Below are 14,202 nucleotides of genomic sequence, written 5' to 3'. Positions count from 1 at the left end.
TTTTTTCCTTCTCAACAGGTGCAAGAAATTGAATCTCCATGAATCACGTGGTAATGTATACATGTTTTGATAATAAATTTACCTGAAACTGTCAAGAAAGGGTTGTAGGTTTGATTTGTTAGTATAAGGTGGAGAATAGTGATGAAGATTTCACAAGAACTGGTAAGATCAGCCAGAGCTGCTGGATCCAGTCCAAGGGTTGAAAAACATTCCAAGGAACAAGATTTGACAAGATTCCTCACAGTAGGCTTATTCAGAAAGTCAGAATGCATGGGAGCCAGGGAGGTTTGGCCAGGTGGATTCAGAATTGGCTTGCCTGCAGAAGGCAGAGGGTGGTGGTGGAGGGAGTACATTCAGATTGGAGGATTGTGACTAGTGGTGTCCCACAAGGGTCTGTTCTGGGACCTCTACTTTTCGTGATTTTTATTTACGACCTGGATGCGGAGGTAGAAGGACGGGTTGGCAAGTTTGCAGATGACACAAAGGTTGGTGGTGTTGTGGATAGTGTAGGGGATTGTCAAAGATTGCAGAGAGACAGTGACAGGATGCAGAAGTGGGCTGAGAAGTGGCAGATGGAGTTCAACTCGGATAAGTGTGAGGTGGTACACTTTGGAAGGACAAACTCCAAGGCAGAGTACAAAGTAAATGGCAGAAAACATGGTTGAGTGGAGGAACAGAGGGACCTCGGGATAAGTGTCCGCCTTCAGTTAGTCCTGACGAAGGATCTCGGCCTGAAATGTCGACTGCACCTCTTCCTAGAGATGCTGCCTGGCCTGCTGTGTTCACCAGCAACTTTTATCTGTGTTGCCTGAAAGTTGCCTCACAGGTGGATAGGGTAGTTAAGAAAGCTTATGGGGTGCTGGCTTTCACAAGTCGAGGGATAGAGTTTAAGAGTCGCGATGTAATGATGCAGCTCTATAAAACTCTGGTTTGGCCACACTTGGAGTACTGTGTCCAGTTCTGGTCACCTCACTTTAGGAAAGATGTGGAAGCATTGGAAAGGGTCCAGAGGAGATTTACCAGGATGCTGCCTGGTGTAGAAAGTATGCATTATGATCAGAGATTAAGGGAGCTGGGGCTTTACTCTCTGGAGAGAAGGAGGATGAGAGGAGACATGATAGAGGTGTACAAGATAATAAGAGGAATAGATAGAGTGGATAGCCAGCGCCTCTTCCCCAGGACACCACTGCTCAATACAAGAGGACATGGCTTTAAGGTAAGGGGTGGGAAGTTGAAGGGGGATATTAAAGTAAGGTTTTTTACTCAGGGAGTGGTTGGTGCGTGGAATGCACTGCCTGAGTCAGTGGTAGGTAATGTAGCAGGATCCTCTTTTGAGTCAGTATTGGTGGAAGTCAGGAACAGGAAGGGAGCAGTTAATCTATTGGGTGTATTCTATAGTCCCCCTGGTAGCAGCAGAGATACTGAGGTGCAGATTGGGAGGCAGATTTTGGACCTCCTCTGAGAGTGTCCATTGTTTTGACAGCAAGGCCCTGTTATGGTCTAATGGCAGTATCCTGGGCTGGGCTTCCTGCTGTTATCTGCTCTGCCTCCCAGAAGCTTACAGGATTCCCAAGACCGTAGTCTATGTTTCCGAGCTGCCTCTGACATTCCCAAGTCTTTGACCTATGATGTTCTGAGGAAGTTTCCAAGGAATACTTCGAGCTCCTTGAGGTTTTCAGTGAAGAGTGGAAAACACACGCACCACCCCATCGGCTCTACAGTTGTGCCATAGTTATTTCAGGATCCTGTCCACATGAGGGAGACGTTTTTCCCTCCCAGGACCTGAAATGCTGGTCAAGGACAAATGTATTCAAGAGGGTCTTGCCTCACAGTCTATTAGATCCTGCACTTCCCCAGCAGGAGAGGGTTCTGTTTGTGATTCACATGGGCCACTGCCACAGGAAAGCAGCATCTATCATCAAGGACGCCCAGCATTCAGGATACGCTCTCTCCTCACCACTACATTTGGGAGAGGGACGCTGGACCCCTTTGTTCAGGAACAGTTGTTACCCTACAACCATCAGGCTCCTGAACCGGTGTGGATAACCTCATTCATCAACAAATCTCAACTGATTCCACAACCTACAGACTCACTTTCACAGAGTCTACCACTCAATATCATAGTCGTATTTTTTTTTATTTTCACCCTTTATTATCCTTGCCCATCGGTAGCTTCTCTGTCTTTGTCTTTTCCTGTGCAGTTTTTAATAAATTCTGTTGTGTGTTTTTTTTCCTTCTCAACAGGTGCAAGAAATTGAATCTCCATGAATCATGTGGTAATGTATACATGTTTTGATAATAAATTTACCTGAAATTGTCAAGAAAAAATTGTAGGTTTGATTTGTTGGTATAAGGAGGAGAATAGTGATGAAGATTTCACAAGAACTGGTAAGATCAGCCAGAGCTGCTGGATCCAGTCCAAGGGTTGAAAAACATTCCGAGGAACAAGATTGGACAAGATTCCACATGGTAGGCTTATTCAGAAAGTCAGAAGGCATGGGAGCCAGGGAGGTTTGGCCAGGTGGATTCAGAATTGTCTTGCCTGCAGAAGGCAGAGGGTGGTGATGGAGGGAGTACATTCAGATTGGAGGATTGTGACTAGTGGTGTCCCACAAGGGTCTGTTCTGGGACCTCTACTTTTCGTGATTTTTATTTACGACCTGAATGCGGAGGTAGAAGGGTGGGTTGGCAAGTTTGCAGATGATACAAAGGTTGGTGCTGTTGTAGATAATGTGGAGGATTGTCAAAGATTGCAGAGAGACATTGACAGGATGCAGAAGTGGCAGATGGAGTTCAACTCGGACAAGTTTTACGTGGTACACTTTGGAAGATCAAACTCCAAGGCAGAGTAAAAAGTAAGTGGCTGGATACCTGGTTGTCTGGAGGAGCAAAGGGACCTCGGGATAAATGTCCGCATTCAGTTAGTCCTGACGAAGGGTCTCGGCCTGAAACGTCGACTGGAACCTCTTCCTAGAGATGCTGCCTGGCCTGCTGCGTTCACCAGCAACTTTTATGTGTGTTGCCTGAAAGTTGCCTCACAGGTGGATAGGGTAGTTAAGAAAGCTTATGGGGTGCTGGCTTTCATAAGTCGAGGGATAGAGTTTAAGAGTTGCGATGTAATGATGCAGCTCTATAAAACTCTGGTTAGGCCACACTTGGAGTACTGTGTCCAGTTCTGGTCACCTCACTATAGGAAGGATGTGGAAGCATTGGAAAGGGTCCAGAGGAGATTTACCAGGATGCTGCCAGGTTTAGAGAGTATGCATTATGATCAGAGATTCAGGGAGTTAGGGCTTTACTCGTTGGAGAGAAGGAGGATGAGAGGAGACATGATAGAGGTGTACAAGATAATAAGAGGAATAGATAGAGTGGATAGCCAGCGCCTCTTCCCCAGGACACCACTGCTCAATACAAGAGGACATGGCTTTAAGGTAAGAGGTGGGAAGTTGAAGGGGGATATTAGAGGAAGGTTTTTTACTCAGAGAGTGGTTGGTGCGTGGAATGCACTGCCTGAGTCAGTGGTGGAGGCAGATACACTAGTGAAGTTTAAGAGACTACTAGACAGGTATATGGAGGAATTTAAGTTGTGGGGTTATATGGGAGGCAGGGTTTGATGGTCGGCACTACATTGTGGGCCGAAGGGCCTGTACTGTGCTGTACTATTCTGTGTTCTATATTCTATGAAATTGGAACAGTGAACAATACAGTTGAGAAACATGCCATTAATTTCTCATTTAATGTCCCACTGAACTAATGCCATCTGACAATATAATATCCCCACTTGTCCATTTCCTGCACGTTCATGTACCTATTGAAGAGTCTCTTGATCCCCTCTGTTGTATTTGCTTCAAGTATCACCCCTGGAGGGGCATTTCATGCACCCACCACAAGATGTCAACAAAACCTTGCCCCACATATCTCCTTTCAACTTAACCCCTCTCAGCATAAAGACATGCTACCTCGTCTGTGATATTTCAACAAAACCAATTGTCTATTCCATCTGTGACTCTGTAATCTGACAAACATTTGTTAAATTTTCCTTCAGCCTCCGCAGCTGCAGAGAAACCAACGCGAGTTTATCCATTCTCTGCTTATAATCCACGTCGGGTCTCAACAAGTGCCAGAACTGCCCATCCAGATGAGGGGACACTTTGCCTGTGAGTTTGTCGTGTCACTGACTGTATCCATTCTCTTATGTAGTGCACAGACGTGTCACTGATTACGGAACTACTTTGGCTCTATCCACCACGCCAAGTGATTCTGGGAATGATGGGAATAGGGTGCATTTTATTCACTCTATCTATACCCCTCAAAACCTATACACATCTTGAGAGCAGATGAGGGGAAAGATGAGTGATTGGGGAAGGGAAATGAAGTAAGAAGCTGGGAGGTGATAGGCTTTGAGGAAAGAGAAGCAGAATAAAGGGTGTCAAGTTAGGAAGGCTGAAGGGCTAAAGTGGGTGTATTTCACTGCAAGAAACATCAGGAACAAAGGTGCTGAGCTGAGAGCTTGGATACATACATGGAATTATGATAAGGAGATGGCGGAGGAACTGAACATGTATTTTGCGCCAGTCTTCACTGAGGAAGGCATCAGCAGTACACCGGACCCTCAAGGGAGGCAGAGAAGAGAAATGTGCGCAGTCACAATTACGACACAGAAAGTACTCAGGAAGCTGAATAGTCTGAAGGTAGATAAATCTCCCGGAGCAGATGGAATGCACCCGCGTTTTCTGAAGAAAGTAGCTGTGGAGATTGCGGAGGCATTAGCGATGATCTTTCAAAAGTCGATGTATTCTGGCATGGTTCCGGAGGACTGGAAGGTTGCAAATGTCACTCAGATGTTTAAGAAGGGGGCAAGGAAGCAAAAAGGAAATGATAGACCTATTACCTTGACATCGGTGGTTGGGATGTTGTTGGAATCGATTGTCCAGGATCAGGTTACAGAGTACCTAGAGGGATATGGCAAGATAGGCAGATCTCAACATGGATTCCTTAAAGGAAAATCCTGCCTGACAAACCTATTACAATTTTTTGAGTGAGTTACAAGTCGGCTAGACAAAGAAAATGATTGGTTAAGACAAATGTAGGTCCCCTACTGACAGAAACAGGTGAATTGATTTGGGGAAAAAGGACATGGCAGACCAATTGAATAACTACTTTGGTTCGGGCTTCACTAAGGGGGATATATATAATCTTCCGGAAATAGTAGGGGACAGAGGGTCTCGTGAGATGGAGGAATTAAGGGAAACTCATGTTCGTAGGGAAGTGGTGTTAGGTAAATTGAAGGGATTAAAGGCAGATAAATCCCCAGGGCCAGATGGTCTGCATCCCAGAGTGCTTAAGGAAGTAGCCCAAGAAATAGTGGATGCATTGGTGATAATTTTTCAAAATTCTATAGATACTGGACTAGATTCTGAGGATTGGAGGGTGGCTAATGTAACCCCGCTTTTTGAAAACGGAGGGAGAGAGAAACCGGGGAATTATAGGTTAGCCTGACATCGGTGGTGGGGAAAATGCTAGAGTCAGTTATCAAAGATGTGATAACAGCACATTTGGAAAGCGGTGAAATCATCGGACAAAGTCAGCATGGATTGGTGAAAGGAAAATCTTGTCTGACGAATTTCATAGAATTTTTTGAGGATGTAAATAGTAGAGTGGATAGGGGAGAACCAGTGGATGTGGGATATTTGGATTTTCAAAAGACTTTTGACAAGGTCCCACACAGGAGATTAGTGTGCAAACTTAAAGCACACAGTATTTGGGGTAAGGTATTGATGTGGATAGAGAATTGGTTGGCAGACAGAAAGCAAAGAGTGGAATAAATGGGACCTTTTCAGAATGGCAGGGAGTGACTAGTGGGGTAACCCAAGGCTCAGTGCTGAGACCCCAGTTGTTTACAATATAATTAATGACCTATATGAGGGAATTAAATGCAGCATCTCCAAGTTTGCGGATGACACGAAGCTTGGTGGCAGTGTTAGCTGTGAGGAGGATGCTAAGAGGATGCAGGGTGACTTGGATAGGTTATGTGAGTGGGCAAATGCATGGCAGATGCAATTTAATGTGGATAAATGTGAGGTTTTCCACTTTGGTGGCAAAAACAGGAAAACAGATTATAATCTGAATGGTGGCCGATTAGGAAAAGGGGAGGTGCAACGAGACCTGGGTGTCATTATACACCAGTCATTGAAAGTGGGCATGCAGGTACAGCAGGCAGTGAAAAAGGCGAATGGTATGCTGGCATTCACAGCAAGAGGATTCGAGTACAGGAGCAGGGAGGTACTACTGCAGTTGTACAAGGCCTTGGTGAGACCACACCATGAGTATTTTGTGCAGTTTTGGTCCCCTAATCTGAGGAAAGACATTCTTGCCATAGAGGACATACAAAGAAGGACCACCAGATTGATTCTTGGGATGGCAGGACTTTCATATGATAAAAGATTGGATCGACTAGGCTTATAGTCTCTGGAATTTAGAAGATTGAGGGGGAATCTGATTGAAGCGTATAAAATCCTAAAGTGATTGGAAAGGCTAGATGCAGAAAGATTGCTCCTGAAGTTGGGGAAGTCCAGATCGACGGGTCACAGTTTGAGGATAAAGGGGAAGCCTTTTCGGACCGAGTTTAGGAAAAACTTCTTCACACAGAGAGTGGTGAATCTGTGGAATTCTCTGACACAGGAAACAGTTGAGGCCAGTTCATTGCATATATTTAAGAGGGAGTTAGATCTGGCTCTTGTGGCTAAAGAGATCAGGGGGTATGGAGGGAAGGCTGCTATAGGGTTCTGAGTTGGACGATCAGCCATGACCATACTGAATGAAGTTGCAGGCTCGAAGGGTCGAACGGCCTGCTCCTGCACCTATTTTCTATACTTCTATATATTTCTACAAGGGAAATGCAGTGGATGTTGTATATTTGGGTTTTCAGAAGGCCTTTGATAAGGTGCCACACATGAGTGTACTGAACAAGATAAGAGCCCATGGAATGACGGGAAAGTTACATACGTGGATAGGGCGTTGGCTGATTGGCAGGAAACAGAGAGTGGGAATAAAGGGATCCTATTCTGGTTGACTGCCGGTTACCAGTGGTGTCCTACAGGGGTCCGTGTTGGGGCCGCTTCTTTTTACATTGTACAACAGCGATTTGGATTATGGAATAGATGGTTTTGTGGCTAATCTTGCTGATTATATGAACATAGTTGGAAGGGCTGGTAGTGCTGAGGAAACGGAGAGTCTGCAGAGAGACTTGGATAGATTGGAAGAATGGGCAAAGAAGTGGCAAATGAAATACGATGTTGGAAAGTGTATGGTGATGCACATTGGCAGAACAAATAAACAGGCAGACTATTATTTAAATGGGGAGAGAATTCAAAGTTCTGAGATGCAACAGGACTTGGGAGTCCTCATACAGGATACCTTTCAGGTTAACCTCCAGGTTGAGTCGGTGGTGAAGAAGGCGAATGCAATGTTGGCATTCATTTCTAGAGGAATAGAGTATAGGAGCAGGGATGTGATGTTGAGGCTCTATAAGGCGCTGGTGAGACCTCACTTGGGTTACTGTGGGCTGTTTTGGTCTCCTTATTTAAGAAAGGATGTGCTGACGTCGGAGAGAGTACAGAGAATATTCACTAGAATGATTCCGGGAATGAGAGCGTTAACATATGAGGAAAGTTTTCCGCTCTTGGACCGTACTCCTTGGAGTTTAGAAGATTGAGGGGAGGCTGCATAGAAACATTTTGAATGTTGAAAGGCATGGACAGAATGGATGTGGTGAAGTTGTTTCCATGATGGGGGAGTCTGGTACGAGAGGGCATGACTTAAGCGTTGAAGAGCGCCCATTCAGAACAGAAATGCGAAGAAATTTGTTTAGCCAGATGGTGGTGAATCTATGGAATTTGTTGCCACGGGCAGACAGTGGAGGCCAAGTCATTGGCTGTATTTAAGGCAGAGATTGATACGTATCTGAGTTGCCAGGGCATTACAGGTTATGGTGAGAAGGCGGGGAGAGGGACTAAATGGGAGAATGGATCAGCTCACGATAAACTGGCGGAGCAGACTCGATGAGCCGAATGGCAAACTTCTGCTCCTTTGGCTTATGGTCTTATGGTCTTATGATGTAATGGCCAATACAGAGACTCGGCTGGCACCAGGGCAGGAAAGGATTCTCAATATTCCTGGACTTCAGAGCTTTAAAAGGGATAGATGGTGGGCGTAAAAGGGGAGGAGGGATGGCATTACCGGTCAGGGATACTTTTAAAGCTACAGAAAGGGTGGGTAATGTAGCAGGATCCTCTTTTGAGTCAATATGGGTGGAAGTCAGGAACAGGAAGGGAGCAGTTAATCTATTGGGTGTATTCTATAGTCCCCCTGGTAGCAGCAGAGATACTGAGGAGCAGATTGGGAGGCAGATTTTGGACCTCCTCTTAGAGTGTCCATGGTTTTGACAGCAAGGCCCTGTTATGGTCTAATGGCAGTATCCTGGGCTGGGCTTCCTGCTGTTATCTGCTCTGCCTCCCAGAAGCTTACAGCATTCCCAAGATCGTAGTCTATGTTTCCGAGCTGCCTCTGACATTCCCAAGTCTTTGACCTAAGATGTTCTGAGGAAGTCTCCAAGGAATTCTTCGAGCTCCTTGAGGTTATCAGTGAAGAGTGGAAAACACACGCACCACCCCATCGGCTCTACAGTTGTGCCATAGTTATTTCAGGATCCTGTCCACATGAGGGAGACTTTATTCCCTCCCAGGACCTGAAATGCTGGTCAAGGACAAATGTATTCAAGAGGGTCTTGCCTCACAGTCTATTAGATCCTGCAGTTCCCCAGCAGGAGAGGGTTCTGTTTGTGATTCACATGGGCCACTACCACAGGATAGCAGCATCTATCATCAAGGATGCCCAGCATTCAGGATACGCTCTCTCCTCACCACTACATCTGGGAGAGGGACGCTGGACCCCTTTGTTCAGGAACAGTTGTTACCCTACAACCATCAGGCTCCTGAACCGCTGTGGATAACCTCATTCATCAACAAATCTCAACTGATTCCACAACCTACAGACTCACTTTCACAGAGTCTACAACTCAATATCATAGTCGTATTTGTTTTTATTTTCACCCTTTATTATCCTTACCCATCGGTAGCTTCTCTGTCGTTGTCTTTTCCTCTGCAGTTTTTAATAAATTCTGTTGTGTGTTTTTTTTCTTTCTCAACAGGTGCAAGAAATTGAATCTCCATGAATCACGTGGTAATGTATACATGTTTTGATAATAAATTTACCTGGAACTGTCAAGAAAGGGTTGTAGGTTTGATTTGTTGGTATAAGGTGGAGAATAGTGATGAAGATTTCACAAGAGCTGGTAAGATCAGCCAGAGCTGCTGGATCCAGTCCAAGGGTTGAAAAACATTCCGAGGAACAAGATTCGACAAGATTCCACACGGTAGGCTTATTCAGAAAGTCAGAAGGCATGGGAGCCAGGGAGGTTTGGCCAGGTGGATTCAGAATTGTCTTGCCTGCAGAAGGCAGAGGGTGGTGGTGGAGGGAGTACATTCAGATTGGAGGATTGTGACTAGTGGTGTCCCACAAGGGTCTGTTCTGGGACCTCTACTTTTCGTGATTTTTATTTACGACCTGGATGCGGAGGTAGAAGGGCGGGTTGGCAAGTTTGCAGATGACACAAAGGTTGGTGCTGCTGTAGATAGTGTAGAGGGTTGTCAAAGATTGCAGAGAGACAGTGACAGGATGCAGAAGTGGGCTGAGAAGTGGCAGATGGAGTTCAACCCGGAGAAGTTTGACGTGGTACACTTTGGAAGGACAAACTCCAAGGCAGAGTACAAAGTAAATGGCAGGATACTTGGTAGTGTGGAGGAGCAGAGGGATCTCGGGGTACATGTCCACAGATCCCTGAAAGTTGCCTCACAGGTGGATAGAGTAGTTCAGAAAGCTTACGGAGTGTTAGCTTTCATAAGTCGAAGGATAGCGTTTAAGAGTCGCGAGGTAAAGATGCAGTTCTATAAAATTGTGGTTAGGCCACATTTGGAGTACTGTCAACAACACACATCAAAGTTGCTGGTGAACGCAGCAGGCCAGGCAGCATCTGTAGGAAGAGGTGCAGTCGACGTTTCGGGCAAACAAGAGGACATGAGTTGAGAGTTAAAGGGCAAAAGTTTCGGGGTAACACGACGGGGAACTTCTTTGCTCAGAGAGTGGTAGCTGTGTGGAACGAGAAGTGGTTGGGGCAGGTTCGATGTTGTCGTTTAAAGTTAAACTGGATGGATATATGGACAGGAAAGGAATGGAGGGTTATGGGCTGAGTGCAGGTCGGTGGGACTGGGTGCGTGTAAGAGTTTGGCACGGACTAGAAGGGCCGAGATGGCCTGTTTCCGTGCTGTAATTGATATATGTTTGTATGGTAAACACAGTGAAGAAGGAATCTGATAGGAGAGATGTGGACCATGGAGAACAGGAACGAGGATCCTCCAACATCCACTGCATCTCCCTTGTCTTTCCGACTTGTAATTTCCTCAAAAAGATGCAATAGGTTTGTCAGGCAGGATTTTCCTTTAAGGAATCCATGCTGCGTTCTGCCTATCTTGTCATATGCCTCCAGATACTCCGTAATCTCATCCTTGCCAATCGACTCCAACAACTTCCCAACCACCGATGTCAAGCTAACAGGTCTATAAATTCCTTTTTTCTTCCTTGCCCCCTTCTTAAATAGCGGAGTGACATTTGCAATCTCCCAGTCCTCCGGAACCATGCCAGAATCTATCGACTTTTGAAAGATCATCGCTGATGCCTCCGCAATCTCCACAGCTACTTCCTTCAGAACACGCGGGTGCATTCCATCTGGTCCGGGAGATTTATCTACCATCAGACTATTCAGCTTCCTGAGTACTTTCTCTGTCGTAATTGTGACTGCGCACATTTCTCCTTGCAATCCTTTTTTTTAATTAATTTAAAAGAGTAAGCATAAATACAAACCAAAGGAGAGGTTATCTCAAATACATATATCAATAATAGTATAAACAAAGGAAGGTATATACACTGTCAAAATCGTAAATAGTATTAAGCTAATATAAAGTGACAAGAGAACCACTTCTCCTCTTAACAGTTCATAGAAAAAAAGACTCAAGATTTCCTGTCACTGTGAAAAAAAAACCTCACTAAACTAACCTAAAATATAAAAAAGTGGGATTGGGCAGTCCATTTTGGGGAGGCAGTTAAAAAAAGGGGAAAATCTTTCTGATCAAATCTAAAACTTCGTGGAGAAAAAAAAAATAACTGGAAAAGTAAAAAGATTAAATCATATGATAACATTGAATAAATTGTCGCCAAGTTTGCTCAAATTTAAAAGATGTATCAAACGTCCAACTCCTTATTTTCTCCAAACTTAAACAAGACATAATGGAGGAGAGCCAAAAAAAACATAGATGGATTGGGATCCTTCTAGTACAACAGAATAGCTCTCCTAGCCAATAAAGGTGAGGGCACATTTCCTTTCCCTGACACCCTTGAGTGTCCGGTATACTACTGATGTCTTCCTCAGTGAAGACTGATGCAAAATACTCGTTCAGTTCCTCCGCCATCTCCTTACCTCCCATTACAATTTCACCAGCATCATTTTCTATCGGTCCTATATCTACTCTCAGCTGCCTTTTAATCTCTATATATTTGAAAAAGCTATTCGTATTGTCACGAACCCCGTGACGGGAATAAAGAACCAGCAGAAATAGAAAACACTTTGGAGTCCAGTATTGCTATTAACTAATAATATTTATTAGTAACTATGCAATACAGCAATATAGCTGTAGATAAATCAAACAGGTTATCAATGATTATATATAATTAAGTAAATCAGTAAGTGTGGAAATATATGTGAACAACCAAGATTCTTCAAGTCTAGGGGTAAAAAGATACAGTCTTATGATGATGAGTAAAGTTCAGTTCTGTTCGTTCGTGGTGTTGAGTTGGGTAGTGATGGAGAGAGAGAGAGGGAGAGATTTGAGTCTTCAGATGAGCTGACGCTGTCGATATTCTCGTTGTCCTCCGAAATCCTTTAAAAGTCACCGACTGTGACCTCAACAAGGGAACACAGAAAACTTCAAAGAGTTTTCTGTGGTGGAGTTATCACCCAGGCAAGGGTGGACACATGGACAACTCCCCACCAGTCACTCCCTTTTCCTCACTGCAAGAGCCACTGATCGATCCTCCAAAAACCCACTTTTTACACGGGCACAACAAAGCTCATTCAGTGTCCAAAACATGTGTCTGAGGTCTATATCATCTGACCTCCTATTTATCTCACTGTACTGAGTATCAACTGTCCTTCAAATAACTCCTCATTCCTCTCCCTGTGTAAGAAAATCACGAGCAGGTGAATGTCCTTGGGAAGTATCGACACGCTGCCGGAAAATCATAACATCGAGTGTCCATCAAATAACGCCGCCTTCAGTCACCATAGCAACTTACGAGCTGCTGGGTTCTGTCTCCAGCTCAGCAGAAATCCAAAAGTTAGCCAGTTCTTTCTCATGCCTTAAAGTGACAGTCCAACAGCTAGTCTTCGTTTCTCTCTCTCTCTCTCTCTCTCTTTCAAAATAACATGTCGGCGTTAAATTACTCTCTCTCTCTCTCTTCCAAAAGCACAGTTCATAGCGTAATTGAGCACAGTATATAGGGGTAATTCAGGACCCCGTCACAGTATCCTCTTTGATATTATTTGCTAGCTTCCTTTCATAGTTCATCTTTTCCCTCTTAATGACCTTCTTAGTTTCCATTTGTAAGTTTTTTTAAACTTCCCAATCCTCTGCCTGCCTACTAATTTTTGCTTCCTTGTATGCCCTCTCCTTTGCTTAACTTTGCCTTTGACCTCTCTTGTCAGCCACGGTTCCATCCTTTTCTCATTCAAAATTTCTTTCTTTTTTGGAATATATCTGTGTTGCACATTTCTCACTTCTCGCATAAACTCCAGCCACTTCTGCTCTGCTGTCTTTCCCGCTAGTGTCCCGCATGTGGTAATGTATACGTGTTTTAACATAGAACATAGAATAGTACAGCACAGTACAGGCCCTGTGTATTCAGCCTTCTGCTGTACTCACTGTCCACCCATGATCGTGCAGCCAAGTTTCCATGAAACTCAATATATAAGTTTGCTGATGACACAATTATAGGCCGCATCTCGGGTAATGATGAGTTTCAGTACAGAGAGGAAATTAAGAACCTGGTGGCATGGTGTGAAGACAATAACCTACCCCTCAACGTCAGCAAGACGAAGAAATTGGTTGTTGACCTCAGAAGGAGTAGCGGACCGCATGACCCCATCTACATCGGTGGTGCACAAGCGGAACAGGTCAAAAGCTTTAAGTTCCTCGGGGTCAATATCACAAATGACCTGACTTGGTCCAACCAAGCAGAGTCCACTGCCAAGAAGGCCCACCAGCGCCTTTACTTCCTGAGAAAACTAAAGAAATTTGGTTAAAACCCTCACTAATTTTTATAGATGCACCGTAGAAAGCATTGTCCTAGGGTGCATCACAACCTGGTACGGAAGTTGTCCTGTCCAAGACCGGAAGAAGCTGCAGAAGATTGTGAACACGGCCCAGCACATCACACAAACCAATCTTCCGTCCGTGGACCCACTTTACACTGCACGCTGTCGGAGCAGTGCTGCCAGGATAATCAAGGACACGACCCACCCAGCCAACTCACTTTTCATCCCTCTTCCCTCCGGGAGAAGGCTCAGGAGCTGGAAGACTCGCACGGCCAGATTTGGGAACAGTTTCTTTCCAACTGTGATAAGACTGCTGACCCAGATTTTGATCAGGAGGATATGGTCCAGGTGCAGGTCAGTGGGACTAGGCAGGAAAATGGCTCAGCACAGACAAGAAGGGCTAAAAGGCCTGTTTCTGTGCTGTGGTGTTCTATGTTTCTATGGACCGGTTCATTTATGTTATATGTCAATGATTTGGATCATGGAACTGATGGCTTTGTGACCAAATTTCCAGATGATAGGAAGACAGATGGATGGGCAGGAAGTACTGAGGAAGCAGGTGGAATAAGATTCTCCCCTTGCAATAATGATCGGGGAATTACACATCAACTAGGTTTTCCTGACATTCCATGTACAGTCAAAGAACAGAAAATAGGATACCAGTTAAAATAGAGTTCTGCTGCTGGCCGAATGTTCCTCGTTGTGAAGTTTCACATATC

Source organism: Mobula birostris, unplaced genomic scaffold (assembly GCF_030028105.1).
Source record: "Mobula birostris isolate sMobBir1 unplaced genomic scaffold, sMobBir1.hap1 scaffold_3585, whole genome shotgun sequence".
Classification (NCBI taxonomy): domain Eukaryota; kingdom Metazoa; phylum Chordata; class Chondrichthyes; order Myliobatiformes; family Myliobatidae; genus Mobula; species Mobula birostris.
This window is presented reverse-complemented; position numbering follows the sequence as displayed.